The sequence below is a fragment of the Heptranchias perlo genome, chromosome 14 (assembly GCF_035084215.1).
Source record: "Heptranchias perlo isolate sHepPer1 chromosome 14, sHepPer1.hap1, whole genome shotgun sequence".
Lineage (NCBI taxonomy): Eukaryota > Metazoa > Chordata > Chondrichthyes > Hexanchiformes > Hexanchidae > Heptranchias > Heptranchias perlo.
The window spans coordinates 47,262,746-47,282,940 of record NC_090338.1 but is presented as its reverse complement, the minus strand read 5'-3'; the positions used below and the strand labels follow the sequence as shown (position 1 = coordinate 47,282,940).

The 20,195-nt window shown below is 44.4% G+C and overlaps 1 protein-coding gene and 1 long non-coding RNA gene across 4 annotated transcripts in view; one reads left to right on the top strand and one right to left on the bottom strand.

Annotated features, from left to right (window-relative positions):
• Positions 1-20,195, bottom strand: part of htr4 (5-hydroxytryptamine receptor 4) — a 146,517-nt gene that overhangs the window by 84,074 nt on the left and 42,248 nt on the right. The window lies entirely within an intron of this gene.
• The window catches only part of LOC137332503 (uncharacterized), a 189,411-nt gene that overhangs the window by 154,234 nt on the left and 14,982 nt on the right, over positions 1-20,195 (top strand). For both annotated transcript variants that reach the window (XR_010965679.1, XR_010965678.1), the window contains 2 exons: positions 10,632-10,742; positions 12,137-12,225. This is a non-coding gene — a long non-coding RNA (uncharacterized lncRNA). The remainder of the gene's footprint in view (positions 1-10,631; positions 10,743-12,136; positions 12,226-20,195) is intronic.

Here is a 20,195-nt window from a genome sequence, read left to right as displayed (position 1 = left end):
ATACTAGTGTGGGAATGTATAATGTGTTCATTTGCCATTCCTCTGCCATTTTCGTGACGGTATTCACCCATTTAATGGAAATGAAAATCAATATAGTTAAGTGTGAGGTGGTTCATTTTGTTAGGAGGCACAAGGAGAGCACTTATTCCTTGGAAGGTAAGAAACTAAATGGGGTAGAGGAGCAAAGGCATCTGGGAATACAGATACCGAAATCACTAAAAGTATCAACACAAGTTGATAAGGCCATGAAGTGTGCTAACAAAGCACTAGAGGCTCATTTCTTAAAATAAGAAGAAGAATTTCACATGAGCACACTAAACATTCTTACATTAATATCCTTTGCAGTAATTTCAGGACCAGATTATGTGACTAACAACAATAAAGTGGCTGGAAATAGGGTAGTGCAGTGCATTAACACTCTTATCATTTCACCTCTGAGATGCAGATTTGATTTCAGCCCAGAGTTGTAGTTGTTTATGTTGGCTATAAGGATCCTACTTGAATTAGTTTGGGCAGTTTCAATTAAGTTTCTAGCCTGCTGCCTTGTCAGAAAATTGTTCACAATTCAGTACAGATTGTAAACAAAGGGTAAATGATCCTATTCTTCATGTTTGCACTTCAGAAAATCATACACCTGATGTGGGAATTACCTTGCCATATGCGAGAACTCAAAAACTCAGCTCTTAAATTGGCAACTGCATTTAAAGATACCACAATCATGGCTGGTTGTTATGTGAATTTGGAAACATTCACACTGGGTGCAGTAAGGAGCTCTTCTTTGAGATTGTATCAAGGCACTTTACTGCCAAGATTTTTATTTTTCAAAAGACGGATGAAATGTCTTTCTTTGTTGTGGAAATGAACAAACCACTAATAAAATGATAGGAATGGAAGACTTTGAAATGTGCTATTGTGGGGATGCAATTCTGTTAAAAGGCAACAAAAAGAGCAATCAAAGCACCTGTACAAGTGATGCTTGCCACGTTTTGAGAATTTTAATGTGTTTTTTTCTTCATAGAGAAGATTTGGAAATGAGCAATGTGTAAGTGTTGTGTTTTAAAACAAAGTGAATTTACATTGGTTAAAAAAAACACAAGGTACATGCATTGAAGATGTGTATTACAACGAGATGAATCAGTTTGTGGGATGTAATGGCTCGCAGTCTATTTCAAGCTGATACAATGAGGGTCAATTATCTCAATCTAGGCCCATTAAGCCAGGATGTTCTTTATTCTATATGAGAATAGCAGGAGATATTTTCTTTAAATCTGCACTCCAAGGATTAGAGGTAGCCAGTTTTGATGACAGACCTATTGGCAAATCATTGATCAGGGAGCAAGTCAGAGGACCAGCCCCCACCACCCACCAACCCCCCCCCCCCCCAACAGTGGCTGGGTACACAGAAAAAAGGGCGAAACAGGCACAGCAAGTGTATTTCCACAGCTGTTCTTCTGATCATCTGAGTTACTTTGGCAGAAGACTGTGGAAATCTCCGAAAACCAGCAGAAGAAGGCACCGGAGAAGTTCTTCAATTTTTCAGCCATCCCACCAGAGCCTGTGGGCCCACTGACCTCCTCCTCCCCCCCACCCCCTCAATGTCAGGCCGCTGCCCCAGATGCACCCACTCCTAACATTTAAATGCCTCTGCCCCAAGGAATTTCCAATAGGGTCAGGACAATGGCAATGGATGGACAGAAACTCCACTTTACCCAAGATCTGTCCCCTCACCTCCACTAAGGCTACCCCAGGAATTTCAGGACTGTTATGTCTAATAAGGTAGCTGAAGAGAGTAGCTATTCAAGTAGAAGTATCTTGTAGGTTTTGTTTGATTGACAGCTCTTTTTAGTTTGAGACACACATATATAAATTTCCATTGTACTGGTCAAATTTGAAAAATATTTCTCAGCCTGTCTTCTTCAAACTGGGAAGGCCGTCTAAAGCCATAAGAGAGAGATAGATAGACAAGACAAACTTGATGAAAAGTCAACAACAAATCAACACATACAGGTTAATATTCAGGGACTTTGTGTTAAGTCCAGTTTATACTGCAGTTTAGTACAGAAGACTCGACTGATACATGGCTCTAAGTCATGAGGGGTGGCATGGTGGATTGTCGCATGATTAAAATATTATGACAGCATCCTGAGTATCTGGCATTGACATGCAGGATAAGGTAATTGGCATTGCTCACTAATCAGACATTAATAGAATGAAATCCTTTCCTAGTCATAAAATACATTGGGTTGTCATATGAGGCTTGGAGTGACACATGTGTTCTGTCAATTGCTCTTTGCCAGTTTGCAGAACTGGAAAGCTCTCTCCCTCTTTGTTTATCTGTCTCCATTGAGAAGAATATGAATTGTGCAGCCCTTCTGAATAGAGCATCAGTAAGCTTTCTGATGCAGTGTGAACAATTGCCTGACCAATGTGCCAAAGATCACCTGTCACTACCTGGAAGGAATCAGACTCAAAAAAATTCAAGGCAGTGGTGACATTGACTGGTACAGGCAATGTTGTTGCCTTTGTAGCAGTGGGTTGCAGGTCTTCAGTCAGCAGTAGACATATTACCCCAATAGCCTGTGGGGGGAAGTGCAGCCTTCTAAGACACTGAGGGCTCGATTTTAGCGTCGGGTTTCCTGCGGGTTTCCAGCGGGGGGGCCCCGAAAATCCCGATATCCAGTCACGTGACCGGATCACGCCGAGATCCCGGTCAATTCCGGGTGCCGCGCTGACGTGCGGGGCTGCGTGCGCAGGCCCCGCTGGTGGGAATCCCGCAGGCAATTAAAGCCAGCGGGGTTCCACTTGAGTGTACTTACCTTGTTTGTTGAGGTCATTAAATGAGCTGAAGCAGCTGTCAAAACAGGAAGTGTGGGATTTTAGCTTCAAGGCAGTGAGTTTCACACACTGGGGGAAACAGTCTCCCTTCAACCGGTCGTGTTCCAGCCAGCAGCCTGTGGCAGCTGCCAAGGTGCACTCCACAGCGGGTGGGAGAGCCCTCACCCACGCAGGAGGCCACCGCGTCACGTAGGGCAACCCCTGCCCTCCACCACCCCCCGCCAAGCCAGAGGACAGACCGACGTGAAACCGCAGCCCCAGTGCGAGGAACCACCTACCTACCCTGCACAACCCCTCAGACCAACACCTGCCAGATGGGTGGTGCGTTGACATCCTCGGAGGACGAACAGCATGACCAGCCCCAGCAGCCTCGCAGTCCACGCCGTCCACCTCTGACACGTGGAGCTCCACAACAGAGTGCTGTGACACATCCACCTGTACAGCAGGAGGGAGGGCTACCGCAGAGAGAGACGCGTCGCAGAGGGCACTACCCTCGCCACAGGGTCCACAGACCGAGGCGCAGCTCCCCGGACCTCTCTGAGCAGCAGTGCACACGGAGGCGCAGATTCACTCGACATGTAGTCGTGGAGATCTGCAGGCTCTTTCATGCCGAGCTGCTCCTGGCTGGCCCCAGCACCATCTGCTTACCTGTCGCTGCCAAAGTCACCACTGCCCTCCACAACTTCTCCTCCGCATCCTTCCAGGGTGCAGCCGGGTACACCGCCGATGTCTCTCAGTCGTCTGCGCGGAAGAGCCCTGCAAATACACCTGCACCTACTCTGCAGTAACACAATGGGTGGCATCAGTGGTGGGTCCTCATAGTGATACCCAGGAGCGGGCATTATTGGACACAACAGACAGGATTCGCGGAGACATGGCAGTGGTGGTGCCAATATAATGTGTGATGTTTGTTGCTCTGAAATTCAATATAGGTAACACCCATGGCAAACCCTCAGACACCCTTGTGCATCCCCTTCATGCTCACGACACGTTTGCCGTACGCTGCCTACTGCACATATGCGATGCATGCCCTGTGGCTGCAGCACAGGTGGTGGCAGGTTGAGTGAGGCTGGCCGTGAGAGAGATGCACGAGAGGGTGAGTATGGGATAGAGCCATGAAATTGTATGAGGATTGGGTTGCGTGTTAGTGGCGGGTGAGTACTGGCGAGGTGAGTAGGTGCAGGTAAGATGAGGATGGGGTTTGAGTGGGTATGAGGGGTGATGTGACAGAGTAGTGTTGGCGGTGCCGAAGGAGATGTGGGGTTGGGGCAGTGTTGTGGCAGACGGAGTGTAGGGGAAAGACTACGTGTTCTCACTGTGGCTGACCTACTGAGGTCATTTGGAGCGCCTCCTGCACTGTATGCAGGTGGGCGATATGTTGGTGGTGCAGGTGACCCCCTCTGCCACCTCGAGCCAGGCCTTCTTGGTGGCAGAGGCAGGCCGCTTCCTCCCGCCCGCCGGGTGGAAGATCTCTGTCCTCCCTCTCCTCCTCACCCCATCTGATGATACCTGGGGTGAGGCATCATTAAACTGGGAGCAGCCTTCCCCCTGGGCTGCTCCATGCTGTAATTTGTTCCATTGGTTGCAGCATCTGTCAGTGGAGGACTGCCCCTTTAAGTAGAGAGCCTCCAGCTGACAGATCGTACTGCGCATGCGCAGCCCGCCCGACGCGCAGACCAGCAGCGCAGAGCCCGGAGGAGCAGGTAAGTGATTCCAATTAGTGCATTGCCTGCTACGATCGCGCGGGCAACCCACTAATTTCACCGGGCGCGGAGGCCACGCACCCGAAACCCAACCCGCCGGAAACCCGCAGGCCTGCTAAAATCAGGCCCCGACAGTCTGAGAAGTCTAAGTAAGACCTTGGTCTGTAAATCCTGGTGACTGGAAATCAGCACATAGGGAAAAGATGCCTTCTGTGAAGCCTTACTCTAAGAACCTTCAATCCAGCCTCTTCTATGTCCCCATCTTCTTTCTCTTCATAGCATATGAATATATGTATTCCCACTGGGAAATCCATGTCCCATTGCAAAGCAGTACTGTGAGTAGAGCTGAGTGAAACTAGCAGCAAAAGTCCTGACTGAACCTCCAAAGTACTAAAGGTATGCAAAGTAACACCAATCTTCAGTTACAGCACACGATGCCCTCCTCAATATTGTATCCGCCTCATGGATGCCTTCCTGCAGTTCCTACCACCACCTATATAGTAGTGGTAATTATTACGTGCAAGTTTGTGTGGAAGTTAGAACAAATAGGAACATAGGAACAGGAGCAGGTCATTTGATCCCTCAAACCATTCAATGAGATTATGGCTGATCTGTGACCTAACTCCATGTACCCCCCTTAGCCCCATATCCCTTTATACCTTTGGTTAAAATAAATCTATCAATCTCAGATTTAAAATTAACATCAACTGCCGTTTGCGGAAGAGAGTTCCAAACTTCTACAACCCTTTGCGTAGAAGTGTTTCCTACCTTCACTCCTGAAAGTCCAGGCTCTAATTTTTAGGCTATGTCCACTAGTCCTAGGTTCCGCAACCAGCAGAAATAGTTTATCTCTATCTACCCTATCAGATCCCCTTAACATTTTAAAAACTTTGATCAAATCACCCCTTCATCTTCTAAATTCCAGGGACCACAACCTAAGTTTGCGTAATCTCTCCTCATAATTTAACCCTTGAAATCCAGGTCTTATTCTAGTAAATCTATGCTGCACTCCCTCCAAAGCCAATATATCCTTCCTAAGGTGCAGTGCCCAGAACTGAACACAGTTCTCCAGGTGTGGTCTAACCAGGGCTTTGTATAGCTGTAGCATAACTTCTACCCCATAGTATTCTAGTCCTCTAAATGTAAAGGCCAGCATTCCATTAGCCTTTTTGATTATTTTCTGTACCTGTCCATGACATTTGAATGACTTATGAACATGGACCTCCATTGTTTCGAGCTTTTCACCATTTAGAAAGTACTCTGATCTATCCTTTTTAGGTCCAAAGTGGATGACCTCACACTTGCCTAAATTGAAATCCATTTGTCACAGTTTTGCCCATTCACTTAATCTCTCTGTAATTTTACGCTTCCAGCTACACTGCTTACAATGCTACCTATCTTTGTGTCATTGGCAAACTTGGATATGTAGCTCTCTATCCCATCATCTAAGTCGTTAATAAATACAGTGAATAATTGAGGCCCCAACACAGATCCCTGTGGGACACCACAATGGGCAGTGGCTTTAGCTGTGACACCTTGATTCCATTTACATGACAAGGGTTGGGCTACCAGTGGGCCTTAAAGGGGAATGGCACTTTTTTGTGAGGATAATTCAGGTGCAGATATATTTTGCAGCAGGTATGAGGAGGTAGCCTCTAACATCCCATTTTACTTTTTATTTTGAAAATCCAGGCTATAATGTCTGAGTATGGAACAAAGTATCAAATCTTCCCTTCACCTTCTCTCCCAGTCTCTCCCTTCTCTCCTCTCTCTCTCATCGCTCCCCCTCCCATTAGTCTCTTCCTCCCTCACCTGTTCCTCCTCCACCTCGTGGATTCTGTTATTCCACTGCCTTGTGGACCTAGATACTGGACTTGATCTTGACACCTCATGTGGAACGTCGCAGGAGATCAACTAGTACACTTAAAATATTCAAGTATTTGGTGAGAGGTATTTGCAGCTGATCTTGAGCATTCTCCACATGAGGTAATTTTTGATGAATTCCTAATTTAAAAGAGTTAATGTACACTTTTCGCCAACATTTTTATTGTTCTTTTTCTAAAATTTCCCGCTGTGCAATGCACCAGTCTCCACTTGAGTAGGTATGTCGATGACCTACTCTGAAGCCTCTGCAAATATTGCTTTTAAATGAGCTGCTGGGAGGCTTCGAGGAGTTGGCAAATGCTGTAATTGCTATTTAACTATTGTAGAAATATAAATATATATATATATAATTTACATGTTGAATAAATGAATGTGCACCAATATGGTATTCATGGATTTATTGCTTATTCAATAAATCAGACTAGTGTTGGTTTTAATTCTTCTGTGTGAGTATTATTGTTAACATATAGTAGATCATCTTTCATTTATAACTAAACAAATTAAAGTTGTCCTTTTAACTTAATTAAATGTCCCAGCAAAATGCCACTGACCCATTCAAGGTTTGTATGATTTAAAGTTCCGAAGTTTCCGTATTTGTTGGCACACCAAATGTACTCCGTAAACCTATTTTACAGTATGCCACTTTTGTTTACTTAGTAAACAACTGTGTTACAAAAAAGAACAAAATGAGTGTTGTGCTAGCTCAATTCAAATGGGAAATCTATTTTTTACTTGAATTTTGATTAATATCTTATTTACAGCAAATTTATTGCTGCAGCAGATGAGTTTATCTCGGTGGAGGGTCAGTCATAATAAGATCTACTGGAAAAATAGGATTGATTAAATATTTTGTTGGAGGCTATGATATTAAGGGAAAATTTGTGACAGTATTTAAGACTGCCATTCTTTATTTAGGCAGAATCAACATTGTGCCTCAGAACATATGGTGTGTTTGCTAGATACTGAACACATTAGATGGAGTTTACAGTCTGGAGTTTTGGATTTTTGAAGATTTAAAGAGAATATGCAAACTGGTATGGCCCTGATCTATATACATCAGTAGAGTCTCAATCTCTAGTCTGTGCTGAAATAACTGATCGCCTTGTGTAGCAGTGGGGATCTCGATTTTGCCTCATAATCCCTGCATGAGCCAAGATTCTCACTTCTGATTGTTTTCCATGCATACTACTGGAAAAGTCCGAGCATGTGAACAGCAGGTGAGAACAGGATCAGGCTTAGCTGTGATGTCCTGCGTGGTCAAACATCCTGGTATACTCATTGTTCATGGTCAAACGTAAAGAGTGACCATGTGGGTGAGATGCTGAACAGTTGGGCTAGTGTCTGTTGACCCACATCCTGGATGTGTCATTGCCTTCCAAAAGGGAAGTGAGAAAATTGGAGGGGAAAGGCAGGGAGAACTTGGCTAAAAACTACTTCTGCTTTTGATACTTGCCCCTGCGAGTTTTTTTTCACACCGACATTGTGCAACTTCATATAAACTCTGTTAGAGTTTTTTTTCCGCATCTGATTACATTTTGCCCCAGCCTTTATGGAAATTAGCTATCCCATGAACTCATGAGAGAAAGCACTGCTTCAAATTACATTATTTCATAGAGGCCAGAAGGTTTTAGATTCAATTCCCAATCTGTTAAGTTAGCTGATCTCAGCTGGACTAGCAGTTGAGATGCTTCAGTGGAACACAGGAATGGAAGTAGGCCATTCAGCCCCTCGAGCTTATTTTGTCACTCAATGAGATCATGGCTAATCTGTATCCCAACTCCATTTGCCCGCCTTGGCTCCATATCCCTTAATACCCTTGGCTCGTAAAAATCTATTGTTCTCAGACTTAAAATTATTAATTCAGCTAGCATCTTCTGCTTTTTGTGGGAGAAGGTTTCACACTTCTACCACCCTTTGCATAAAGAAGTGTTCCCAAACTTCTCTCCTGAATGGTTATGCCCCCTTGTCCTAGACTCCCCCACCAGCAGAAAAAAGTTTCTCTCTATCTACCCTATCAATTCCTTTCAAAATCCTAAAGACCTCAATCAAATCACCCCTTAACCTTCTATTTCCAGGGAATACAAGCCCAGTTTATGTAATCTCTCCTCATAATTTAACCCTGGTGACATTCTGGTGAACCTGCGCTGCACTCCTTCCTAGGCCAATATACCCTTCCTAAGGTGCAGTGCCTAAAATTGTACACAATACTCCAAATGTGGTCTAACCAGGGCTTTGTATAGCTGTAGCACAACTTCCTCCCCTTTATAAACTAAAGGGTACAATTCTAAAAGGGTGAAGGAACAGAGAGATCTGGGGGTATATGTGCACAAATCGTTGAATGTGGCAGGGCAGGTTGAGAAAGCGGTTAAAAAAGTATACAGGATCCTGGGCTTTATAAATAGAGACATAGGGGCCAATTTTCGGGTGATGGAGCGGGTGCATTGGGGCGGGGGGCTCTGAAAATCGCTAAAATGCCGAGCGGGTTCGGAACCCGGCTCCAACCTGCTGACTTCCGGGTTCCCCAGTGATGCCTCCTCCTCCTCACCCCATCCAGTAGCACCTGGAGTGAGGCATCACTAAATCTAGCAGCAGCCTTTCCCCTGTGCTGCTCCATTGTGCTGTGTGGGTGTTTGCTCCAGGAACAGCCATTGGAGGACTGCCCCTTTAAGTAGAGCTCCTCCAGCTAACAGCCTATGTTGCGGGTGCACAGTCCGCCTGCTGCACAGCTTTCGGATGGCAAACCCAGAAGCCACGTTAAGTGGCTCTAATTGACCTGCGATCCCGTGGGGAACGGACAGATTTTACTGGGCAGGTTACCCACGCACAAAATCGCTTCCCCTGCTGCCAACCCGCCTCCCCGCTAATATTGTGGCCATAGATTACAAAAGCATGGTTCGGCCATAACAGGAGTATTGTGTCCAATTCTGGGCACCGCACTTTAGGAAGGATGTGAAGGCCTAAGAGAGGGTGCAGAAGAGATTTACTAGAATGATTTCAGGGATGAGGGACTTTAGTTATGTGGATAGAGTGGAGAAGCTGGGGTTGTTCTCCTAGGAACAGAGAAGGTTGCGAGGTGATTTGATAGAGGTATTCAAAATCATGAAGGGTCTAGACAGAATAGACAGAAAGAAACTGTTCCCATTGGCGGAAGGGTCAAGAACCAGAGGACATAGATTTAAGGTGATTGGCAAAATACCATGAGGAAAAACTTTTTTAAACAGCGAGTGTTTATGATCTGGAATGCATTGCCTGAGCGGGTGGTGGAGGCAGATTCAATCATGGCTTTCAAAAGGGAATTGGATAAGTACTTGAAGGTAAAAAATTTGCAGGGCTACAGGGAAAGGACAGGGGAGTGGAACTGGATTGCTCTTGCAGAGAGTCGGCATGGACTTGATGGGCCGAATGGCCTCCTTCCGTGCTAGTAAGATTCTATGATATACTAGCCCTCAATTCCATTAGCCTTTTTGATTATTTTTTGTGCCCAGAACTGTACACAGTACTCCAGATGTGGTCTAATCAAGGCTTTGTATAGCTGCAGCAAAATTTCCTCCCCTTTATATTCTAGCCCTCAATTCCATTAGCCCTTTTGATTAGTTTTTGTACCTGACCACTATGTTTTGTGATCTGTGTACATGGACCCCTAAATCTCTTTGGATCTCCACTGCTCCTAACTTTTCACCATTTAAAAAATACTCGGATCTACCCTTTTTTGGTCCAAAATGGATGAGTTCACATTTACCTGCGTTGAAATCTATCTGCCACAGTTTTGCCCATAAGGACGCATTTATGATTTTGCAACAAGTATCAAACAATAGAGATCTTCCTCTCTGAGGTGTAGATGACAAATCCACCTATTATTTATTAAATTCCTATGTGTTTCTTTGAAAATTCATTATAAGCATCAGCAGTACGTTTACTTCTGTTGGTAGCACTGTGATGGGCCTTTTCAATGTTAAAGCTGTCACACTGCCACATATATGCCACACAATAGCTGCTATTTTATAAAGTATGTTACTCTGAGATTGCACAATCTGGCCATTGGGTTCCTGCTAATTGTTCAAATGCTTCCTGTTTTATTTCTCTCAGTAAGTGAAATTTCTAACGTATAAAATAAGGGTTTAAACAAAATATATATTTTTAAATTACATCTTTCACAAGAACATGATTATATTTATTTGTTGAATTGTCTTTTGTGTCTTTTAATTGCAGGCCTAACTTCTCCCAAAAGCCTAGGTTTGGTTTTGATACTTTTGCTCATAGTTGGGACTCTGTGAGCTGAATGTGGATTACGCAGTCTGATCTTCCAGAACTTTCAACTCAGTAGGTTTTCTTTAAATAATTTTGAAAAATGAGAGGTCAAATTTCAAATTAAGATAACATTTCTATTGTGTTTTTTTTAAAGTCAAGAGGCTGTGTGTGTATGTGAGAGAGGGAATGAGAAAAATATCACTGTTCTGATTATACACTTGTAGCTTTTGTTTTCTATAAGCTTCAGAAAGTGCATTAAGCTTAGAGAATGGAAGAGAGATCAATAGACTGGTGTCAGAGAGAGGGAGAGGGAGAGAGAGAGAGTCAGGAAGAGAGAGGACAGTGAGAGACAGGTGACAAAGAGTGAGGTGTGAGAGGGAGGCAGAGAATATATTACCCTGCTGAGGTAAGTGGAAGTCCCACTCACTTGAGCCCCAGACTAAGAGAGCCCACCTTAAATTTTGGGGTTAAGTCATTTGCATATCTGGGTAGGCAGCCAGCAACTGCAAGGGTGCATTAGCATTGCCTACCCCGACACCTTGCCACTCTGTCTGAGGTACCCCTGAGATCCAAACGGACTGAAGAAAAAACTTTAAGTCTTTGGCTTCCACTGGAGCCACTCCAACATTAGAGAAGGTAATCGATCCCCCAGAGATCAATTAACTTATTCTAGTAAGGTTTTGGGTCTTCAAAATGCCTCAAAGTTACTCATGTTACTGAATTAATACTTTAAACTTTAGATAAAACTGACACATGCAAGAAGAAAGAAAGACTTGAATTTTATATAGCACTTTTCACAATCTTCAGAAAGTCCCAAAGTGCTTTACAGCCAATTAAGTACTTTTGAAATGTAATCACTGTTGTAATGTCGAAAACACGGCAGCCAATTTGCACACAGTAAGCTCCCACAACAGCAATATAATAATGGCCAGATAATCTGTTTTAGTGATGTTGGTTGAGGGATAAATATTGGCCAGGACACTGGTAAGACCTCACCTGCCGTTCTTCAAAATAGTGCCATGGGATCTTTAACATCCATTTGAGAGGGCATAACGTCTCATCCAAAAGACAGCACCTCTAACAGTGCAGCACTCCCTCAGTTTGGCACTGAAGTGTTAGCCTAGATTTTATACTCAACTCTGGAGTGGGGCTTGAACTTATAACCTTCTGACTCAGAGGCGAAAGTGTTACCACTGAGTCATGGCTGACACTAGAAACATGATATAACACTAGAAACTATCATGCAGGAAACTTGACAGTCCATGAAAGGAAACAATATATATGGACCCTAGAATGACTGGCCCACTCTGCTGGCAGAAGTGCAGTAGAGCAGGCACTGATGAATTCTACTCCTGACTCCAGAGTACCAGGTCCCCACTGGTTTTCTGCCCCCTCCACTGCTGGGGGTCCACCACCTGGCCTATGGGTTTTCTGAGTGATAATGTTTAAATAAAACCTACCTACAGCACCACCTAGAGGAATGGACCAGGGAGATAGACCTTGGAGGAGCAGTAGTGTCACCTGGAGTCAAGAGGACTGAAAGTTAAGTTTAATGGTAAGTATAGATACCTTATACATATCTTACAGCTTAAAAGTAAATACCAGGTATGTTGGAATAGTGTAGCATTCAGGGAAACACCCAAACACAATGGAAATAGCATGATGTGACTTTCCTGTAACATCAGAAAGTGGGCATGGTACATAAAACTTTTAAAATATTATCGATTATAGATCAATAGATACTAGTCGGCCTCTAGTAGTCTTGCTCATGGTAAGTCAGAAGATACACTGTTTTATAGTGACAAGAGAGTTAATCACACAATATAGCTTTGTATCAAAGAAGTGTCCTTTAACATATACTGTGATTTTCACCCTGGAGGTCAATTTTCCTCATCAGTTTCTCTACTCACCAGTCGTCCTTTAATCAATAAAGTGCTAATTTTCTTCTTTTCTCAATCTGCACAACAGTGAAGGAAGTTCCCTACTTTATTGACTGATTGTACTATTGGTGCATGCTTTGATAACCAGCAATTTAATCCATACTTTAAATGGTGCCAGTGAGCTGAATTTTTGCTGACTGTATGGTCTGCCATTAATGTAACCAGCTAGGAATGTCCTTAATTGTTAAATGATAGATGTATAACATAGGCATTTTAAACATAAGGCTATTAAAATTGGAATATTGATGAGTAGAAAAAATGACACTGATTGTGAGAAAAGTATCTCCCACAATTGCCTCAGATTTTAACCATGTTTCTGCAGCTGCTCTGCAATTCTTGCTGCACCAAATCACTTGCCCTAATTATAGTTGATCATCAGTGGCATTGTTCAAAAAAATGAGAAAAAACTTGTGTGTTTCTGTCTCTGAAATGTTATCTGTCTCTTTTCCTAAGCATATATATATTTGAGTGTGTGCATGTGTCTCTGTTATTCTCATTTTTTGCTCCTCTCTTCCCTCTGTATGGGTATGTTCTTCTCTGTTTCTCTCTGTGGCTCAGTTAGTTTCTTTCTGTCTCTCTACTTTTGTCTATCACTGTGTTTCACCCTTTCTGTTAATATAAAAACCCTAGAAAAGAGATTTTCTGCCAAAACTTACCTCAAAAAAAGTTCTAAGTTCATGTTTTACATTATTTTGAAGTGTTTAGTAAAAACAAAATTACAATTAAGGGTCTATTCTGTTATAGCTCAGGTTTCCAGTTGTTGAGTAAATTACTTGCAGAAAATCATACTGATTCATGAAGGGAGTTATTACAACAGTGCTAGCACAGACTCAGAATGCAGGATGATGGCAGTTGTAGGCTCCAGTACTGGCTGGCAATTGTATTTGCTGAGTCTCTTCAGCTGCCCATGTTGGCTCTAGCAAGCCTATGAACCCGAGCCCAAGGGCTCTCAGAGAAACACAGGCTTCTGAAGAAATCCATTGTTAAACCATTTTAAACCCAGAAAACTATTTTCTAGTAAATGTTGTAATTTTATGTATACGCTTCCTTCACATTACATTTGTACATTCCATATCTGTCCGGTTCTGATTTGTTGCTGTTTTATGAATACAAAATTTGAGCCAATCAACTACAAGAAATTTACACATACACGCCACGCCGAAATGTGACAAAGGAGGTGAGATAAAATCGTAGAATCATAGACAGTTACGGCACAGAAGGAGGCCATTCAGCCCATCATGTCTGTGCCGACTGAAAAAGAGCTAACTAGCTTAATCTCACTTTCCAGCACTTGGTTCGTAGCCCTGCAGGTTACGGCACTTCAAGTGCACATCCAAGTACTTTTTAAATGTGTTGAGGGTTTCTGCCTCTACCACCCTTTCAGGCAGTGAGTTCTAGACCCCTACCACCCTCTAGGTGAAAAAATTTCTCCCCAGCTCCCCTCTAATCCTTCTACCAATTTCTTTAAATCTATGCCCCCTGGTCACTGACCCCTCTGCTAAGGGAAATAGGTCCACGCTATCCACTCTGTCTAGTCCTGTCATAATTTTATATACCTCAATTAAATCTCCCCTCAGCCTCCTTTGTTCCAAAGAAAACATCCCCAGCCTATCCAATCTTTTCTCATAGCTAAAATTCTCCAGCCCTGCAACATCCTAGTAAATCTCCTCTGTCTTCGTCCAAACATGGACAAAAGAGCTGAATTCCAGAGGTGAGGTGAGAGTGACTGCCCTTGACATCAAGACAGAATTTGACCGAGCGTGGCACCAAGGAGCCCTCGTAAAATTGAAGTCAATGAGAATCAAGGGGAAAACTCTTCAGTGGCTGGAGTCATACCTAGCACAAAGGAAGATGGTAGTGGTTGTTGGAGGACAATCATCTCAGCCCCAGGACACTGCTGCAGGAATTCCTCAGGGCAGTGTCCTAGGCCCAACCATCTTCAGCTGCTTCATCAATGACCTTCCCTCCATCATAAGGTCAGAAATGGGGATGTTCGCTGATGATTGCAACAGTGTTCAGTTCCATTCACAACCCCTCAGATTATGAAGCAGTCTGTGCCCGCATGCAGCAAAACCTGGACAACATCCAGGCTTGGGCTCATAAGTGACAAGTAACATTCATGCCAGACAAATACCAGGCAATGACCACCTCCAAAAAGAGAGTCTAACCACCTCCCCTTGATATTCAACGGCATTACCATTGCCGAATCCTCCACCATCAACATCCTGAGGGTCACCATTGACCAGAGACTTAACTGGACCAGCCATATAAATACTGTGGCAACAAGAACAGGTCAGAGGCTGGGTATTCTGTGGCGAGTGACTCACCTCCTGACTCCCCAAAGCCTTTCCACCATCTACAAGGCACAAGTCAGGAGTGTGATGGAATACTCTCCAATTGCCTGGATGAGTGCAGCTCCAACAACACTCAAGAAGCTCGACACCATCCAGGACAAAGCAGCCCGCTTGATTGGCACCCCATCCACCACCCTAAACATTCACTCCCTTCACCACCGGCACACAGTGGCTGCAGTGTGTACCATCCACAGGATGCACTGCAGCAACTCGCCAAGGCTTCTTCGACAGCACCTCCAAAACCCACAACCTCTGCCACCTAGAAGGACAAGAGCAGCAGGCACATGGGAACAACTCCAGCTTCACATTACCCTCCAAGTCACAAACCATCCCGACTTAGAAATATATCGCCGTTCCTTCATCGTCGCTGAGTCAAAATCCTGGAACTCCCTACCTAACAGCACTGTGGGAGAACCTTCACCACACGGACTGCAGCGGTTCAAGAAGGCGGCTTACCACCACCTTCTCAAGGGTAATTAGGGATGGGCAATAAATGCTGGCCTTGCCAGTGATGCCCACATCCCATGAACAAATAAAAAAAAATCCTCTCTAGTGCAATCACATCTATCCTTAATGTGGTGAACAGAACTGTACGCAGTACTCAAGCTGTAGCCTAACCAATGTTTTATACAGTTCTCGCATAACCTCCCTGCTCTTAAATTCTACGCCTCGGCTAATAAACGAAAATATCCCGTATGCCTTTTTAACAACCTTATCTACCTGTCCTGCTACCTTCAGGGATCTGTGGACATGCACTCCAAGGTCCCTTTGTTCCTCCACACCTCTAAGTATCCTCCCATTTATTGTGTACTCCCTTACCTTATTTGCCCTGCCCAAATGCATTACCTCACACTTCTCTGGATTGAATTCCATTTGCCACTTTTCTGCCCACCTGGCCAGTCCATTGATATCTTCCTGCAGTCCACAGCTTTCTTCCTCACTATCAACCACATGGCCAATTTTTGTATCATATGCAAACTTCTTGATCAAGCACCCCACATTCAAATCCAAATCATTAATATATACCATAAAAAGCAAGGGATCTAGTACTGAGCCTTGCGGAACCCCACTGGAAACATCCTTCCAGTCGCAAAAACACCTGTCAACCATTACCCTTTGCTTCCTGCCACTGAGCCAATTTTGGATCCAACTTGCCATTTTCCCTTGGATCCCATGGGCTTTTACATTTTTGACTAGTCTACCATGTGGGACCTTGTCAAAAGCCTTGCTAAAATCCACATACACTACATCAAATGCATTACCCTCATCGACCCTCCTTGTTACCTCCTCAAAAAATTCAATCAAGTTAGTCAGACACGACCTTCCCTTAACAAATCCATGCTGACTGTCCTTGATTAACCCATGCCTTTCTAAATGACGATTTATGCTGTCCCTCAGAATTGATTCCAATAATTTGCTCGCCACTGAGGTTAGACTGACTGGCTTATAATTACTCGGTCTATCTCTTCCTCCGTTTCTAAACAACGGTACGACGTTAGCAGTCTTCCAATCTTCAGGTACCATGCCTGTAGCCATGGAGGATTGGAAAATGATGGTCAGAGCCTCTGCTATTTCCTCCCTTGCTTCTCTTAACAGCCTGAGATACATTTCATTCAGGCCTGGCGATTTATCTACTTTCAAAAATGCTAAATCCCTTAATACTTCCTCTCTCACTATGTTTATCCCACCCAATATTTCACACTCCTCCTCCTTAACTACAATCTCTGCATCTTCCCCCTCTTTGGTAACCTTTTTGGTCTCTAATAGGCCCTACTCTTTTCTCAATTATCCTCTTGCTCTTTATGTATTTATAAAACATTTTTGGTAAAGATAAAAAGTGCACTAGGCACAAAGGGGCTGAATTTCCTTGGGAGACCTTTAAGGGATAGATCTGAGCAGGAACATCTGCCTGGTCCCTAGTTGAGCCCATGATCACATCTCATTTTCCAGGGTCAGATGTATTTTCATGCATAGGGCAGATGGCCATGTCACCCTGGGTGCCTGCCTCAGGAAACTCACTGCAGTACTGGTCACAGTGCAATTGTGCCTGCCCAAACAAATTCAAAGTAAAGAATTGGTTGTGTTTTGGAGAAGCCAGTTTCCATATTGGCTTGTGATCCAATTGCAGTAGGGATACCCAGGCAAACCTCAGCTTTTTAAAATTTAAATGCCTCCGTCGCCATAGCAACATTGGACACCAGGGGCACACAGGCAATCTTTGCATCCAACGTTGCTAAGAATGCAAATGTGAGAATTATGTTGTATGATTCCTACAGTTGTATATGACAACACCAAATGGACCAGAAGTTTTGATAGGTCCTATCCTAATTGCATCCTGCCTGCCCTGGCTCACCCTGAATATGTAATATGGTTGATTGGTAATCTGCCTATTTTCCAGGATCAAAGCAATGGAAAAAGGAGTGCAAAGCCATTACACTGGGTCTCCTGTTCTGTTTTTGTATTGGGCTCAATTTTAAAACCGAGCCGGGAAGGGGGCGTGGGGGTGGGGGTGGGGTCAAATTGAGGTCGGGAAACCCAATAGTATGATTTTGACGTAAGGACGTCTTTTTTTTTGTCGGTTTCCCATCCAACTGATCGGCTGATTGACAGGCTGGTCTCAGTCGGATGGGAGACCATCTAGGGAGAGGATGTCTTCAGGTAAGTCTTTGTTTGTATGGATGGGGGGGGGGGGGAGGAGGGGCATGGGGGGCATGGGTGGGCATGGGTGGGCATGGGTGGGCATAGGTTGGTATGGGCGGGCATAGGTTGGCAAGGGGATCGTGAGTCATGGGGGATGGGAACGGGGAGGGGTGTCAGGATCGGGGGTCATCGTGGGGGTCCGTGATCGTTGAGGGGGAGGATTGAGGGTCAGACGATTGGACTGGAGGGAAGGATCGGGGAGTCGGGGGTTGGAGGATCGGGGTCAGGGGCCAGGGGAAGATCAGGGTCGGGGGTAAGAGGATCGGAGTGGGGGAAGGATCGGGGTTGGTGGTGGGAGGAGGATCAGGGGTCGGAGGATCGGAGTGGGGGGGCAGGATCAGGGTCGAGAGTCGGGTCGGGGTCGGGGTAGGAGGATCGGAGTGGGGGGAGGATCGGGGTTGGGGGTCTGCAATCGGGACGGGGTCCGCAATCGGGGGTCGGTTGTCCGCAATCATTGGGGGATCAGTGCAGGTTGGCTTGTTGGGCCTGGGGGAAGTACTCCTGCTCCTCCCGGTCCACAAGCTGTGCCTTTCTAGGCACCTACCTGTTAGTCTTGGGCCTTCTCACCTCCTTTTGCGAGGCGCAAACAGAAGACCCGGGAATCCCAGTTCCCCGGGGTTGAAATCGTGAAGTCCAGAAAAATGGAGGCCCAAAGCCTCCTTGAAAGGTTTTAAGGCCCAACCCCTTAAATGGGTCTGAAATGGTGGCAATTTTCAATGCCCCCCCACCCCTAACCCACCCATTTTTCACTTTGAAAATCGAGCCCATTGTGTTTTGAGAGGTCTCCCTGAGGGAGGTGAGGGGGTGATGTCACCACACCTTCCATCTCATGTTTCTGAGTTTCAGCTTGGTGGATGCTCAAATGTAGGGTCCCCACATCAAGTGGGCCTTACTACTTGCGCAGAGCCCCCTCAGGTCAGAGAATCTAAAAAGGAACTGGGAGCAAAGTCCTGGAGGCAACAGAAAGATATGTTTCTTCTTCTTACAAGTTTACTATCAAGCCCCCTCAGACCCTTGCAAGCCCCCATTGTCAGCTTCACGGGGTGGTCCTGCACCTGGGTTCCTCCTGGCCACAGTAACAGAAATTGAGGCAGAAGGGAGAGAATGCTGTCTCCCACCTCATTGCCATGACATTGCTGGGCCTGTGCCTATTACCTTCCTAATTGGCCTAGAAATCCCGGATAACATAAGATGATGGAGACCCAACGTGACAGGGTCCATCTTCTTTTCCTAACCTTTGCGCCTGGAGGATAGGCATTCCCAGGGGCAAAGATCAGGAAAATCAGTCTCCAATGGTGCATGGTTTACATTTTTTCAGGTTTTTAATTTTAAAATAATCAGTTACCCCTCAGACTAAAGGGGGTGCAGGAAGAGAGAGACCTGAGGTATATGTGCAAAATCTTTGAAGGTAGCAGGACAGGTTGAGAAAACAGTTAAAAAAGCATACGGGATCCTGGGCTTTATAAATAGAGGCATACAGCACAAAAGCAAGGAAGTTATAGTGATCCTTTATGAAACATTGGTTCGGCCATAACTTGAGTATTGTGTCCAATTCTGGGAACCGCACTTTAGGAAGGATGTGAAGGCCTTAGAGAGGGTGCAGAAAAGATTTACTAGAATGGTTCCAGGGTTGAGGGACTTCAGTTATGTGGAAAGACTGGAGAAGCTGGGGTTGTTCTCCTTAGAGCAGAGAAGGTTAAGAGGAGATTTGATAGAAGTGTTCAAAATCATGAAGGGTGTTGATAAAGTAAATAAAGAGAAACTGTTCTCATTGCCAGAAGGGTCAAGAACCAAAGGACACAGATTTAAGGTGATTGGCAAAAGAACCAAAGGCAACATGAGGAAAAAGTTTTTTATATAGCGAGTAGTTATGATCTGGAATGCGTTGCCTGAAAGGGTGGTGGAAGCAGATTCAATCGTGGTTTTCAAAAAGGAATTGGATAAATACATGAAAGGAAAAAATGTGCAGGGGCATGGGAAAAGAGCAGGTGAATGGGACTAACTGGATTGCTCTTACAAAGTGCCGGCACGGGGGCTCAATGGGCCAAATGGCCTCCTTCTGTGCTGTAACCATGCAATGATTCTATGACTTCCAGGTTTTTCCATGACAGACTGGTAGTAGGTGAAGTTGTATTAAATTACTCTTCAGCAAGCACAGTTTAATCAAAATGTACAATGGCTTAAAAGTAAATGAGAATAGAAAATCTTGAAAACACGATAGAGGTTGATAAAAATCGGAAAGAGTTAGTGTATGTTAGTGGTTAACTTGCACTTCAATAAAAGAAAAAAACATGAATTTTACATTTACAGCACACCTAAATTTTATTTCATTTCAGATGACATACACTGTGATGCTATCACATAATTGGAAATTCCAAAACATGAATATGTTATTAAAATGAAATTATAAAAATATAATTTAGTGCCTGTGGATTCTGGAAGTCTGTAGTACTCATAAATTGTTTTGGTTCAAGAGTTTTCTATAAATACCAACCTCTAGCAATTCAATTCAAGGGCATCAGTGACTAATT